Below are 13,626 nucleotides of genomic sequence, written 5' to 3'. Positions count from 1 at the left end.
AAAACATACACTGGGGAAAGAATCCTTATTCAATAAATGGGACTGGGAAAATTGGATAGCCACATGTAGAAGACTGAAACATGATGCACACGTCTCACCTCTAACAAAAATCACCTCATGATAGATAACAGACTTAAACCTAAGGCATGAAACTATAAAAATTCTAGCAGAAAATGTTGGAAAAACTCTTATAGACATTGGCCTAGGGAAAGAATTTATGAAGAAGACCCCAAAGGCAATCATGGCAACTACAAAAATAAATAAATGGGACTTGATCAAAGTAAAAAGCTTCTGCACAGCCAAGGAAAGTATCATGAGAGCAAACAGATAACCTACAGAATGGGAGAAAGTATTTGCATGATACACATCTAATAAAGGGCTGATAACTAGAATCTATATAGAACTGAGGAAAATCAGCAAGAAAAGAACCAAACAACCCCATTAAAAAGTGGGCAAAGGACAGGAACAAAAATTTTTTAAAAGAAGAGAGATTAATGGCCAAAAACCATATGAAAAAAGGCTCAACATCTCTAATCATCAGGGAATGCAAATCAAAACCCCAATGAGATATCACTTATCTCCAGAGTGAATGGCTTTTATCAAAAAGTCCCCAAACAATAAATGTTGGCATGGATGCAAAGAGATAGGAACACTCATACACTGCTGGTGGGACTGCAAACTAGTACAACCTCTGTAGCAAGCAATATAGAGACACCTCAAAGAGATACAAGTAGAACTACCATTTGATTCAGCAATGCCACCACTGGGCATCTATCCAAAGGAAAAAAAGACATTCTATAAAAAAGACATCTGCACTAGAATGTCTCTAGCAGCACAATTCACAGTTGCAAAGATGTGGAAACAACCCAAGTGCCCATCAATGCATGAGCAGATTAATAAAATGTGGTATATGTATACCGTGGAGTTCTACTCAGCCACAAAACACAATGGTGATCTAGCACCTCTTGTATTATCCTGCATAGAGCTGGAGCCCATACTACTAAGTGAAACATCACAAGAATGGAAAAACAAGCACTACATGTACTCACCATCAAATTGGCATTAACTGATCAACACTTATGTGCACATATACTAATAACATTCATCTGGTGTCCGGCAGGTGCAGGGGAGGAAGAGATGGGTATAAGCACACCTAATGGGTGCGATGCACACCTTCTGGGGGATGGACATGCTTGAAGCTCTGACTCGGGTGAGGCAAATGCAATATATGTAACCTAAACATTTGTACCCCCGTGATATGCTGAAGGAAAAAGAAAAACAAAAACTTTGAAGCCTAATGTCAGTGAGTTGAAATATTCAAAGTTGTGGAAGAAAAAAAGAAGCCCTTCAACTACGAACCCTATATCCAACAAACTGTGCTTCAAAAAAAGGGAGAAATTAAGACATTGCCAGATAACCAAAAGCTGAGACCACCACACCTGCCTGCAATGAAGACAGTCCTTCCACTTGAAAAGAAAGGACACCAGACAGGAACTCAAAGCATAGTGAAGAAATAAAGACCTCTGGTAGAGGTAAATACATGGACCATTACAAAAGCTAGTACTATTTTTTTTGTATGTGATTTAAGAGACTAATGTATCAAAAAATCCCATTATTAGTTGATGATTTTGGACAAACGATGCAAACACATGTAATCTGGTGATGCCAATAACTGAAAGAGCAATTAGGCAAGAGAAGGAAATAAAAGGCATTCAAATTGAAAAGGAAGACGTAAGGTTATCAGTTTGCAAAAGACATGATCCCATATGTACAAAAGACTTAAGATTCCACAAAAGAACTGTCAGAAATAAAGGAAATTTAGCAAAGTATCAGGCATATGGAATCCCAGAGGGCCCCAAAGAAACAAAACAATCCTGAAAAACAACAAACTTGGAGGTCATTACACTTCCTATTTTCAAAATTCACTACAAGCTCCAGTAACCAAAACAGGGTGGCCCTGGCATGGACAGACTTACATAGCAATGGAGTAGAACACCGAGCCCAGAAATAACCCTGCTCATGGATGGTTACATGCTTTCTGAACATGGTGCCAGAACCATCCAGTGGGGACAAGATAGTCTCTTCAGCAAATGGTGCTGGGACAACTGAACGTCCACATGCAAGAGAATGAAATTGGACCCTGATGTAACACCATACACAAAAATTAACTCACAGCAAAGTGAGGATCTACGTGTTAAGGGCTAAAAATATAAAACTCCTGGAAGAAAACATAGGAGGAAAGCTTCAGACAATGGGTCTGGAATGGATTTTTTTGGATATAAGACCAAAAGCACAGGGTACAAATTAAAAGTAGGTAAACTGGACTACAACAAAATCTAAAAGTTCTCTGTATGAAAGGACACAACAGAGCCAAAAGCAACCTATGGAATGAGAGCGAAGACCTGCAAAGTATATACCTGATAAGGGGCTCACATCTAGAATATGTAGAGAACCCCTACATGTTGACAACTATAAAACAACCTACCCAATTAAATAATGGGCAAAAGACTTGAATAGATATTTCCCCAAACGTGATATGCAAAATGGTCACATGCTCATGAAAGAATGCTCGGCATCACCAGTCATCAGAGTAACACAAATCAAACCACAATGGAAACCTGCTTTCCACTCCCTAGGATGGCTGCTAGCCAAACAACAGCACACAGTGTCGGTGGCTGGCGCAGTGGCTCACGCCTGTAATCCCAGCACTGTGGGAGGACGGGTGGGAGGATCTCTTGAGGTGAGGAGTTCGAGACCAGCCTGAGCAAGAACGAGACCCCATCTCTACTGAAAATAGAACAAAAATTATCTAGGCAATTACAAATAGAAACAAACAAAAAACAATTAGCTAGGCATGGTGGCGAGTACCTATAGTCCCAGCTACTTGGGAGGCTGAGGCAGGAGGATCGCTTAATCCCAGGAGTTTGAGGTTGCAGTGAGCTAGGCTGACACCAGGGCATTCTAGCCCAGGCAACAAAGTGAGACTCTTTGTCGAAAAAAAAAAAAGAACCAAAAGCCATTAAGTGTCGTTGAAGATGTGGAGAAATTGGAACTCTCATGCGCTGGTAGAGACAAGGTACAATGGTGTCACTGCTGTTGAAAATAGCATGGTGGCTCCTCAGGAAGTTAAAAAGAACTACTGTGTGATCCAGCAACCCCATCTGTGGGCATATTCCCAGAGGTATCCAAAACACAATCTCAGAGAGGCATTTTTGTCCACTCACGTGCGTAGCAGCATTGTTCACAACGGCCGGGGGTGGAGGCAACCCGAGTGTGCACCAGGGTGATGGATGGACCAAACGTGGGCGATACACACAGCGGACTGTTACTCCGCCTGGAAAAGGAAGGAGAGTGTGACGCATGCTGCCACATGGATGAACCTGGGGACATTGTGCTGAGGGAACACGCCAGTCACAAAAGGTAAATACTATCAACTCCCACTGAGATGAGGTACTCGGAGTAGTCAAATTCATGGAGACGGGCAGTGGAAGGGTGGCCGCGGGGGGACGGGAATTAGGAGTTACTGCTTACTGGGTGGAGTTTCCGTCTCCGAGACGGGTCGCGGGGACAAGCGCTGGCGACGCTGGCACCACAGTGTGAGTGTCCTTCACGCCACTGAGCCGTACAAAGCTGGGAGGTTTTCTGTTATGGGTATTTTATCATAATCCAAATAAATAAGGTTTTAAAACTTTAATTAACACATTGATGGAAAATAAAGGCAGGGATGTAGGGCAACCGCTAGCAGCAGTTTGAGTTCATGGAACCCCTTTGAGAAAGCTATTTGACAGTAACCGCTCCTCCATGCGGGCCCCATGGCCTAGGAGTCTCACTTTTAGGGACACACCCAACAGAAATGCCTAAGTGTGTCCCAGAAGGGAAGGTGCACAGATGTTGGTAGCAGCCCCGTGGATCAGAGCCCCAAGCTGGAAGGAAGCGAAGTGTGCAGAGCCGTGTGGGTAAACCTGTTGCTCTGTATTCACACAACAGCGCCATGTGTGGAAATGTGGGTAAAGGAGGTGCCGTGTGCAGCAAATGAGGCATCTCGGGAACAATACTGAGCTGAGGAAGCCAGTACAGAAAGGTTACGCGCAGTGGTTCCCTTTAGAGAAACCGCGGCATCAAGCAACGTCGAGCTGTGCTGGTGGAAGTCAGGGCAGTGGTTTCCTTGGCCAGGGTAGACATCGGATGGGTCGCCAGGAGATTGTGGGGTGCCGATAATCTGCTTCCTGATTTGGGTACAGGGCACAGGATGTGTTCCATATGTGGGAAAAAGTATTGTAAATTGCATATCTATGTGCATTATTCTGAAATTAAAAATATTTAATTTAAAAACATCAGATTGCATATCAAGCCCAGGATGAAGGAGAGACCCTCAGCCTGTCGGGCCTTCCTCAGCAAAAGCAAGTTCATGGTGACCATGTGGTCCTCTTTGTGTAGAAAGGCTGTCACCAGGCTCTAAGCAGTGCAGTGGTGTCAGGGTGACATCTGATGCCCAGGGCTCCACCATGCTCCTGGTGTGCTACAAACACAGCCACAGCCACCTGTGTGCCAGGATCACCATGGCTGCCTACCTGGCCCTCAAGGTGAGCCAGGGGCCCTGCCCTTCACCACCCACCCTGCCCACTCCTTCCCTGATGGGAATTCCTCACTTGCTCTGACAAATCTCTATGAAAACCCAATTGTCCAGAATAGCTTTTGGCATAACTCGATCTCCCTGTGATTTTCTGGCTAAAGCAGGAATTGACGTAGAAGGAGCAGAGCCTCCCTCACGGGGGACAGTGCTTGCTGACATCCTTGTGATCATGTGAGGTCATGAGGACAGAACCTTCATAACTGGGATTGGTGCCCTTTACTGGAGACCCCAGGGAGCTGGCTTGTCCCTTCCACCACAGAAGGACACAGCAACACATTTGTTTTGTTTTGTTTGCAGAATATTTTTCTTTCCTTGTATGGTTTTCCCTTTCCCATATGGTTGAGATCATGCCCCAGGTACAGAAGGAGACAGACACCCCTACCCTTAATGTGTCCACAGGCAGAGCAGGGAGACAGACACCCAGGTGATTAGTGTCCTTGTAGTATGATGGGCACCGAGCGAAGTGGGGACCAGAGGATGAGCCCTCTGTGCTGCAGGGTGGCGCCGAGTGAGAGGGGACACAGAGGCCACCTGGAGGCAGGGGCGCTGAGCCCTAAGGTGTGAACAGGGGCAGCAGGGCAGCCTCTGTGAGGGCCTGGGGACGACAGAGCAGGGCGCGCTGGAGGAAGGTTGCCGCTAGTCTGAAGGAGGGACCACGGCCGGGCTGGGAAGGCCCGAATCCCAGGACAGACTCCAGGCCTGTACTGTGCAGTGGCCTGAGCAACACAGTCGTTTCGTGCTGTCCTTCCCTCGCTCTTCCCTGCGGGCAGCCGCTGCACCCCAGTGCCTTGCACGTGCCTGGTGCACAGTGGGTGCTCGGTTAATCCCACTGGGTGAGTCAGATCTGGGCCAGGTCTGGCAGTCTCCCTCGAATGACATGGGGCAGGAAGCAGAGCCAGCCAGTGTGCCGCCCAAGGCAGTGAGGCCTGTCCTTGTCCTCTTGGGAGCCAGTCGTGAGGACTTGTCCACGGGAGCCTCCCCATGGCTCGGCCTGGCCAGTGGTTTTCACATTTGCCCAGCCCCCATCCACTCCCCCAGCTCAGTACCTGCCACGTGCTCCAAAGCTGCCATCTGCTGTGAGGTCCTGACAGTTGGGGGTGTGTGGGAGTCACCCACCCTGTGGGGCCTGGCAGGGAGGGTGGGGCTGGCGTCTGAGCAGGACTGTCGCTCACCCAGCCTCTTGCTGGAGTGGAGGAGCTGGCAACTCCCTCCGCCTTGGTTGAGGGAGGCCTCAAAGGCGACGAGGCCATTCAGCAGGGCTCAGGAGCACCGTGGGTTTTTTGGGGTCTGTGTCCTGGACGTAACGAGTGGCCAGGACCTGGGCTTCTAGGCCTGCTCTTCCCCAGGGGCAGCCTGTGGGCAGGCGTGCCATTGGCCCGCAGTTGGCCTTGGCCCCCTGGATCTGATGGTCTTGGCCTTGTCCCCTCAGCACGACCCTTCTGTGCCTGTGTCCACCTCCATAGAGCTCATCCTGGTGGAGGACCTGAGGGTGAGTCCAGAAGAGGTGACCATCTGGAACCACCCTGGCATCCAGGTACGGCCCTAGCCCGGCCAGGGCCCTGCGGGCGTGAGACCCACTGGGGCCCCTCACCCTCCGACACGCAGCCGACCCCTCCCTGCCCCTCCCTCCTGCGGGCGGAGCTGCATGTAGAGAAGGCTCCGGACGCTTCTTCCTCAACACGAGCACCACAGACGTCGTCAGGGCGGCCTCCCAGGAGGCCAGGAGAGTCACCGTGGTGAGTTGGCTGTGGTTCTTCATCCGGGACACTGTGTGGTTAGTAGATTGACTGTTTGGAGAGCTGGCACTTAGTCACACCAGCTAGAATTGGCAGGGTCTTTAGATTGTCTGCTTCATTCCGCAACTTTAGTCATGGTCATGCTGCCTCTGTGGGTTTTACTCCACATCCACACACTACTCGCACCGTTAGTTAGCAGATGCTTTCCTTTCAATCCATCTCTTAATTAAGACTAAAACATTATTTCATAAGCAGCACTATAACAATTATAAAGAGAATTGTTTGGAGAGGATGCATCAGCTTTTTCTATTAATATTTTTCCCATGTTTCTTTCCTGACCCTCTCCCTATCCTGGAATGTACTGACTTAGCTTTGCCCGTGGGGGGGGGGAGGATTTAGCATTCTGCCTTTTTCAATCATGTTATCCTAAGATTTTATATTTTCCCCTGTCGCGATATAGGCTAGGCGATTATTTTCTGCTGTCATTTGTACTTTGGCCACTCTCTTTTGGTGGAGCATGTGGATTGTTTAAAACATTTTTGTTTTTTAAAAAAATATAGCAAAGCATAGAATAAAAAGAGCAAAAACAAACAAACGCCAGCATCCTAGATGTCTGCACATCCGCACGGTGGGTTACTAGGCAGCCATGAAAATTGAGCTCGCTGGTGAAAGAAGCTCTTACCACTGAATATGTAGTGAAACCACTCCCGTAAGTCATGAATGCCAAGGCTCAGCACTGACACCCACCCGTGTGATTTCACTGTAAAATCAGAGATGGGGACCAGGCCGAAGGACAACCTGGGGGAAAGATTCTACGCTGTAGAGCCAAGTGCACAAAAGTGTTTGATGAATTTTATGTATGAAAACACCATGTGTAACTGCAATCCAGACCAAAATATTGAACATTTCAGCACCGCAGAACATTCTACCATGCTTCCTCCTAGCCACAAACCTCCCCACACCCAGAAGTAGTGATGATGCTGATTTCCCCCCCATGGAGTAGCTGTGCCTGTTCCTAAACTCTGTGTCACTGGCACAGTACAACATGTGCCTTCTTGTGTCTTTTCTGTGTGTGTGACTCACCCGTGTTGTCACATGCAGCTGTAGTTTGTTCTATTTCGTTGCTGTGCAGTGTTCCCTTCCTTGCAAATGTTACCACTGATGTCCACTCCTTTGCTTTGGTCGTTACATAGTGTGTCAGTTTGTGAGGATGTGCACTTTTTTAAACAAATAGGCTTTAGTTATATAGAGCAGTTACAGGTTCACAGCAAAATTGAGCTGTGTCAAAGTCCAGAGCCCCCACATCCCCTCCCTCCACAAACACACAGCCTCCCCACTGCCCACATCCCCCACCAGAGAGGTACATTTGTTCCACTCCATGAACCGGCACTGACACACCCTTGTCAGCCAGACTGACTCCTGTGTCATTAGGGAATACTCTTGCTAAATCCCTGGTAACTTTTCTTGCTCTGAACTCTTCTGTGATTCCTGCTTTGTTTTGATTAGTGTTAGCATGATGTATTCTTCTCCATCCATTTACTTTTCATGTGATGTGTCTGTATTTAAAGTGGGTTTCTGGTAGACAACCTGCAGTCAGGTCTTGGTTTTTGACAATCTTTGTCCTACATTTTAACCGTTGACATTTAAAGTAATCATTGATACATTCGGATTAATATCTGTTACATTTATTACTGTTTTCTATTCATTGCCCTGGTTCTTTGTTCTTATTTCTGAATTCACTTCCTTTTCTGGCTTTGGAAGTTTTAATTAATCATTCTATATGATTCCATTTTTCTCCTTTCTTTTAAGATACTTTTTAAACTATTTTTTTTGAGACAGAGTCTCACTCTTTTGCCCTTGCTAGAGTGCTGTGGCATCAGCCTAGCTCACAGCAACCTCAAACTCCTGGGCTTAAGCAATCCTTCTGCCTCAGCCTCCCAAGTAGCTGGGACTACAGGCATGTGCCACCATGCCCGGCTAATTTTTTTTCTATATATATTTTTAGCTGTCCAAATCATTTCTTTCTATTTTTAGTAGAGACAGGGTCTCGCTCTTGCTCAGGCTGGTCTCGAACTCCTGACCTCAAGCGATCCTCCCACCTCGGCCTCCCAGAGTCCTAGGATTATAGGCATGAGCCACCATGCCTGGCCTTAAACTTTTTTTAATTGTTGCCCTAGAGTTGGGATCTAATCTGAGTCAACTTTCAAATAACACGCTACCCATTCATGGGTGGTACAAGTACCGTATAATAAAAAAATTCCTATTTCTTTCTTCCTGTTCCTTGTATCATTGTTGTCATTCATTTCATATAGACATAAGCATACACACACACACACACACACACACACATATACTTACAGTGAATGCGTGTTGCTACTATTATCTTGAAGAAATTATATGTTAGATCAATTAAGAATAAGAAAAATAAATGTTTTTATTTTTCCTGTACTTATTCCTTCTACAATGCTCTTCTTTTCTTTATATAGATCCCAGTCTCTGCCCCATGTCATGTCCCTTCTCTCTGAAGAATTTCTATTATCATTTCTTCCTGGGGAGGTCTACTGGTCACAAATTCCCTTGATTTTTGTTTTATTTGAGAAAGTCTTTATTTCTACTTCACTTTTTAGGAATAATTGTGCAGAGAATAGAGCTCCAGATTGGTGGCCAATTTCTCTCAACATGTCCAATATTTCACTGTCCTGTCTTCTTCCTTGCATGGTTTCTGAGGAGAATCTGGCATAATTCTTACCCTTATTCCTCTATAGATAAGGGTTTCCACCTCCCACCTCCCACCCGCTTGGCTTCTTTCAAGATACTTTTCTTTATCTTTCATTTTCTTTTTTTTTTCTTTCTTTTCTTTTTTTTCTTTTTCTTTTTTCTTTTAAGACAGAGTCTTACTCTGTCACCCAGACTAGAGTGCCGTGGTGTCGGCCTAGCTCACGGCAACCTCAAAAAAACCCTGGGCTAAAGCAATCCTCCTGCCTCAGCCTCCCAAGTAGATGAGACTACAGGAGTGAGCCACCACGCTTGGCTAATTTTTTCTATTTTTAGTAGAGATGGGGTCTTACCCTTGGGTCAGGCTGGTCTCGAACTCCTGAGTTTAACAGATCCTCTGACCTCGGCCTCCCAGAGTGCTAGGGTTACAGGTGTGAGCCACCAAACCCAGCCTTCATCTTTGATTTTCTGCATTTTGAACATGAAATGCCTGGGGATGTGCATGTGTGTGTGTTGTTTTTGTTTTCATTTTAAATTTTTCCTGCGGAGTGTTCTCTGAGCTTCCTGGATCTCTCTGGTTTGGTGCCTGACATTAATTTTGGAAATTCTCAGTCATTATTGCTTCCAGCATTTCTTCTGTTCCTTTCTTTCTTCTCTTTCTTGTGTTCCCATTATATATATGTTACAGCTTTCATAGATGACCCACAGTTCCTGGATTTTCTGTTCTATTTTTGTCAGCCAATCCTCTTCCTTCTCAGTGTTGGAAGTTTCTGCTGGTGTATCCTCAAGCCCAGAGATTCTTTCCTCATCTATGTCCAGTCTAGGAATGAGCCCAAAAGGCATCCTTCACTTCTGTTACTCTGCTTCTGATCTCTAGCATTTCTTTTTCATTCTTTCTTACAAGTTCCATCTTCCTTCCATTACACATCTGTTCTTGCATGCTGTTGGCCTTTTTCTGTAGACCCCTTAGCATATCTATCGTAGTAGCTTTAAATTTCCAGTCTGATAATTCCAACATTCCTGCCATATCTGAATCCAGATCTGACACTTGATCTATCATTTGAAACTGTGGTTTGATTTTATTTTACTTTTGCCTTTTACTATGCCTTATAATTTTGGTTGAAAGCCAGACATGATGTTCCGGGTAAAACGAACTCCAGTAAATGGGCCTTTAGCAGTGTGACCATATGGTGTTGGGGGAGGGAAGGCATTCTGTAGTTCCACAGTAGGTCTCAGCCTCTTGGGATCCTGTGCCCCTGAGCTGTGACCTTCCCATATGCTTCTCAGTCTCCTCCACAAGCCCCTTATGTGGAACGGGATTGCATTCTTTTTTTATGGCTGAATAATATTCCGTTGTACCCCCTATAATCTTGGGAAAGTAACTAAATATATAATAGAGGAAAAATAGACCTCACGTTAACTTGCCTTGCCTAAATTTTCCATAGTCATAGTAGCCATTGCCCTAAAATATCCCATGTTGGGCACAGATGCTCCAGCACAATGAATCATAAATTAAAATTAAATCAAAATTTTCATACTTACAAAGTGGCTTGATAAAATATGATGCCACAGATCCCCAAGTAAAACAGTTAATATGGCCCTAGGTAAGTTAAAACAGGGCTTTCAAGGATTAAAACCTATTGCATGGTATGTCTCCAACAGAAAGGAACCTGACATCTCAAAGAGGTCACTGCACTCCCGTGTTTGCTGCAGCACTATGCACAATAGCCAAAATTTGGAATTGACCTAAGTGCCCATCAGTGGATAAAGGGATGAAGAAAATGCGCTATATATGGGCAATGGAATATTACTCAGTCGTGAAAAAGAATGCAATCCTGTCACGTGCAGCAGCATGGATGGCACTGGAGGCCATTATGCTCAGTGCAAGAAGCCAGGCACAGCCACAGATGTCACATGTTCTCACTCATGTGGGAGCCAAAATGGGTCTCGCGAAGACAGAGAGTAGTTTGTTGGTTCTCAGAGGCCAGGAAGGGAAGGGGAGAGGGAGGGATGAAGAGAGGTTGATTCGTGGGTATAAAGATACAAGTAGGTAGAAGAAATAGGGCCTAGTGTTTGGTAAATCAGTAGAGTAACTATAGCAAACAATGGTCTATTGTATATTTCAAAATAGCAAGTAGAGAAGAATTCAGATGTTTCCAGCATAAAGAAAAGATAAATGTTTAAGGAGATAGATGTCTCAATTACCCTGATTTGATTATTACACATTACATGAATGTATCAAAATATCATATGTATGCCAAAAATATGTGCATTTATTATGTATCAATTTTAAAAGCCTATTATATAAAACCTAATTAATAAAAGGATTGTCCCTACTGCTTCTGCATTTGACAGTCTAATTCTGCCTGTTCTTAAACCTAGAAACCTGGAAGAAATAAAAGACGCCTGATGGTGGATTACTACAACCTTAACGACGTGGCCCCACCCACGAAGGGCCCCCCACACAATACCCGGTATCATTAAAATCATTGACCCATCTAATCAATGACTGGCAAATATTTTGCAGCTGTAGATTGGCTGCTGTGTTCTGTTCATTGTCTACTTCAACTGCCCTTAGAACAGTTTGCCTTCAGCGCTAATGGGACGCAATTCACCCTTTCTAGGCCACCCATGGGGAACCCCAACAGCTCTGCCACCGCACACAAGTTTTGCAGACAAGACCTTAATTAACTACATCCACCTTGCTCCAGGAGCACAGGACATCCCGGACCCATGTCCCATGACGTTGCCCAGAAGCTCACAGCTGGAGACGACATCACCTCAGACAGCGTCACCCCAGCCCGAGACCTCGCTGTTGCAGATGCTGTCCCCCTACAGTAGAGACGACTGCACCTTACACAGTAAGCTTCCACCCCAGCGACACCCACAGAACGCCTTTCCTAAGGCATTGACAAAGTGGACTCGGGCCATTTACTGCCTTTTTTCCTTTGAGGTTAGGAGCACTATTGAGTCTGCTGAACTTACTGTCTGCCTGGCCCACGATCCCGGTATACTCCTCACTCTCTGCCAACACGTGCGCCCTCCCCACCCACGCCTAAAGGGACATCTGGTGGAGGTCGCTATTGTCTGTGGCATTCCGAAGTTAATGGGGGTTATTGCTCTTCCCAGGAGCCACCTGCCTCGTGTCGGGGAACCCCTCGACCCCCTGGGGAGAGGACCACCCACTCCCTAGTGACTTCTGCTCCACCCTCCAGCTTCCACCTCCCCCTCCTGCCCTGTATCTGGGACCGTGACCCCCACAGCCACCCACCCCAATGTTTACACGCACTTGGCCAACCGCTCAGTTTGCACCCTCTGACCACATGACTGGTGGTCCTGCCGCCGGACCCGAGAAACATACCGAGATAGTATTGTCAAAAGTTTTTGAGGTATGTGTACATATCTCATACTTTTAACGCACTTTCTGACCCCACCAAGATATTGTTAGAGACCCTGGAAATTTCAGGTCTGTTGTCCTGGCTACTGCCATGTGAATGAGAAACTCAGCCATGGGCTGGCCTACAAGGACTTATACTTCTACCTGTGTTCCTCCTTTTAACTCTCATAAAGAATGTTTTCTACACCTTTTAGGATGAATTGTGCCCTACTTTCTAAGTCTCTTCTATCATCACAAAGGTGCCTTAATTTGATGTTAAAGCATCATAGAAGCAGATGTGCAATGTAAAATGCACAGCTGCTGTGGAGAGCAGGACTGCGGTTTGGTTCCTCAAAAAATTATAAATAAAATTACCAGGTGATGCAGAAACTCCTCTTCTGGGTATATAACCAAAAATACTGAAAGCAGGGTCTGGAAGAGCTATTTCACACCCATGCATCCAGCAGTGTATTCACAATAGCCACAACATGGAAGCAACCCAGGCGTCCACGGACGGATGGACGGGTCCGCAAACGGTCACATATCCAGACAACGGAGTGTTTCTCAGCCTTAAAAAGGAGGAAAGTGCTGCCACATGCTACAACATGGATGAATCTTGAGGACATGAAATAAGCCGGTCACAAAAAGACCGGCTTATACATGTTTCTATACATACAAGGTACCTAGAGTGGCCAAATTCATAGAGACAAAAGGTAGAGTGGGGTTACCAGGGGCTGGAGGAGAAATGGGGAGTTAGTATTTAATGGGGACAGTGTCAGTTTCACAAGATGAAAAGAGTTCTGGAGATGGATGGTGGTGATGGCTGCACAAAACTGTGAATGTATTTGATGCCACTGAAGTGCACACTTAAAAATGGTTAAGGTGGTAAATTTTATGCGATGTGTATTTTACCACAACTAAAAAAAATGAAAAAACAAAAACTTGATCCTCAACCCCAGTGAGGTAGGTACTTTAGAGGCAATCATGGATAAACACAGGCCATGAATAGGACCTGAAACCGTACAGGGGCCACTTCCTGACAGGCAGTTAGCAGCCCAGCTCCTGCTGTGAGCCCGGCTCTGGCTCCCTGCCATCCACCTGCCTTGGCGCAGGCCTCTGGGCCTCTAGAGCCCTTTGCCATCCTTCTGAGCTGTTTATGCTATTGT

The 13,626-nt window shown here is 45.8% G+C and overlaps 1 long non-coding RNA gene across 1 annotated transcript; it reads left to right on the top strand.

Moving 5' to 3' along the window:
- The first annotated feature begins 6,348 nt into the window (after positions 1–6,348).
- Positions 6,349–12,550, top strand: LOC123638911. The gene is made up of 3 exons (XR_006735509.1): positions 6,349–6,369; positions 11,467–11,558; positions 11,709–12,550. It is a non-coding gene; the product is annotated as an uncharacterized LOC123638911 (long non-coding RNA).
- The last annotated feature ends 1,076 nt before the right edge of the window (positions 12,551–13,626 follow it).

This window comes from Lemur catta, chromosome 5, assembly GCF_020740605.2.
Source record: "Lemur catta isolate mLemCat1 chromosome 5, mLemCat1.pri, whole genome shotgun sequence".
Taxonomy (NCBI): domain Eukaryota; kingdom Metazoa; phylum Chordata; class Mammalia; order Primates; family Lemuridae; genus Lemur; species Lemur catta.
The sequence above is the reverse complement of the archived record's forward strand: the minus strand, read 5'-3'. Positions and strand labels throughout refer to the sequence as shown.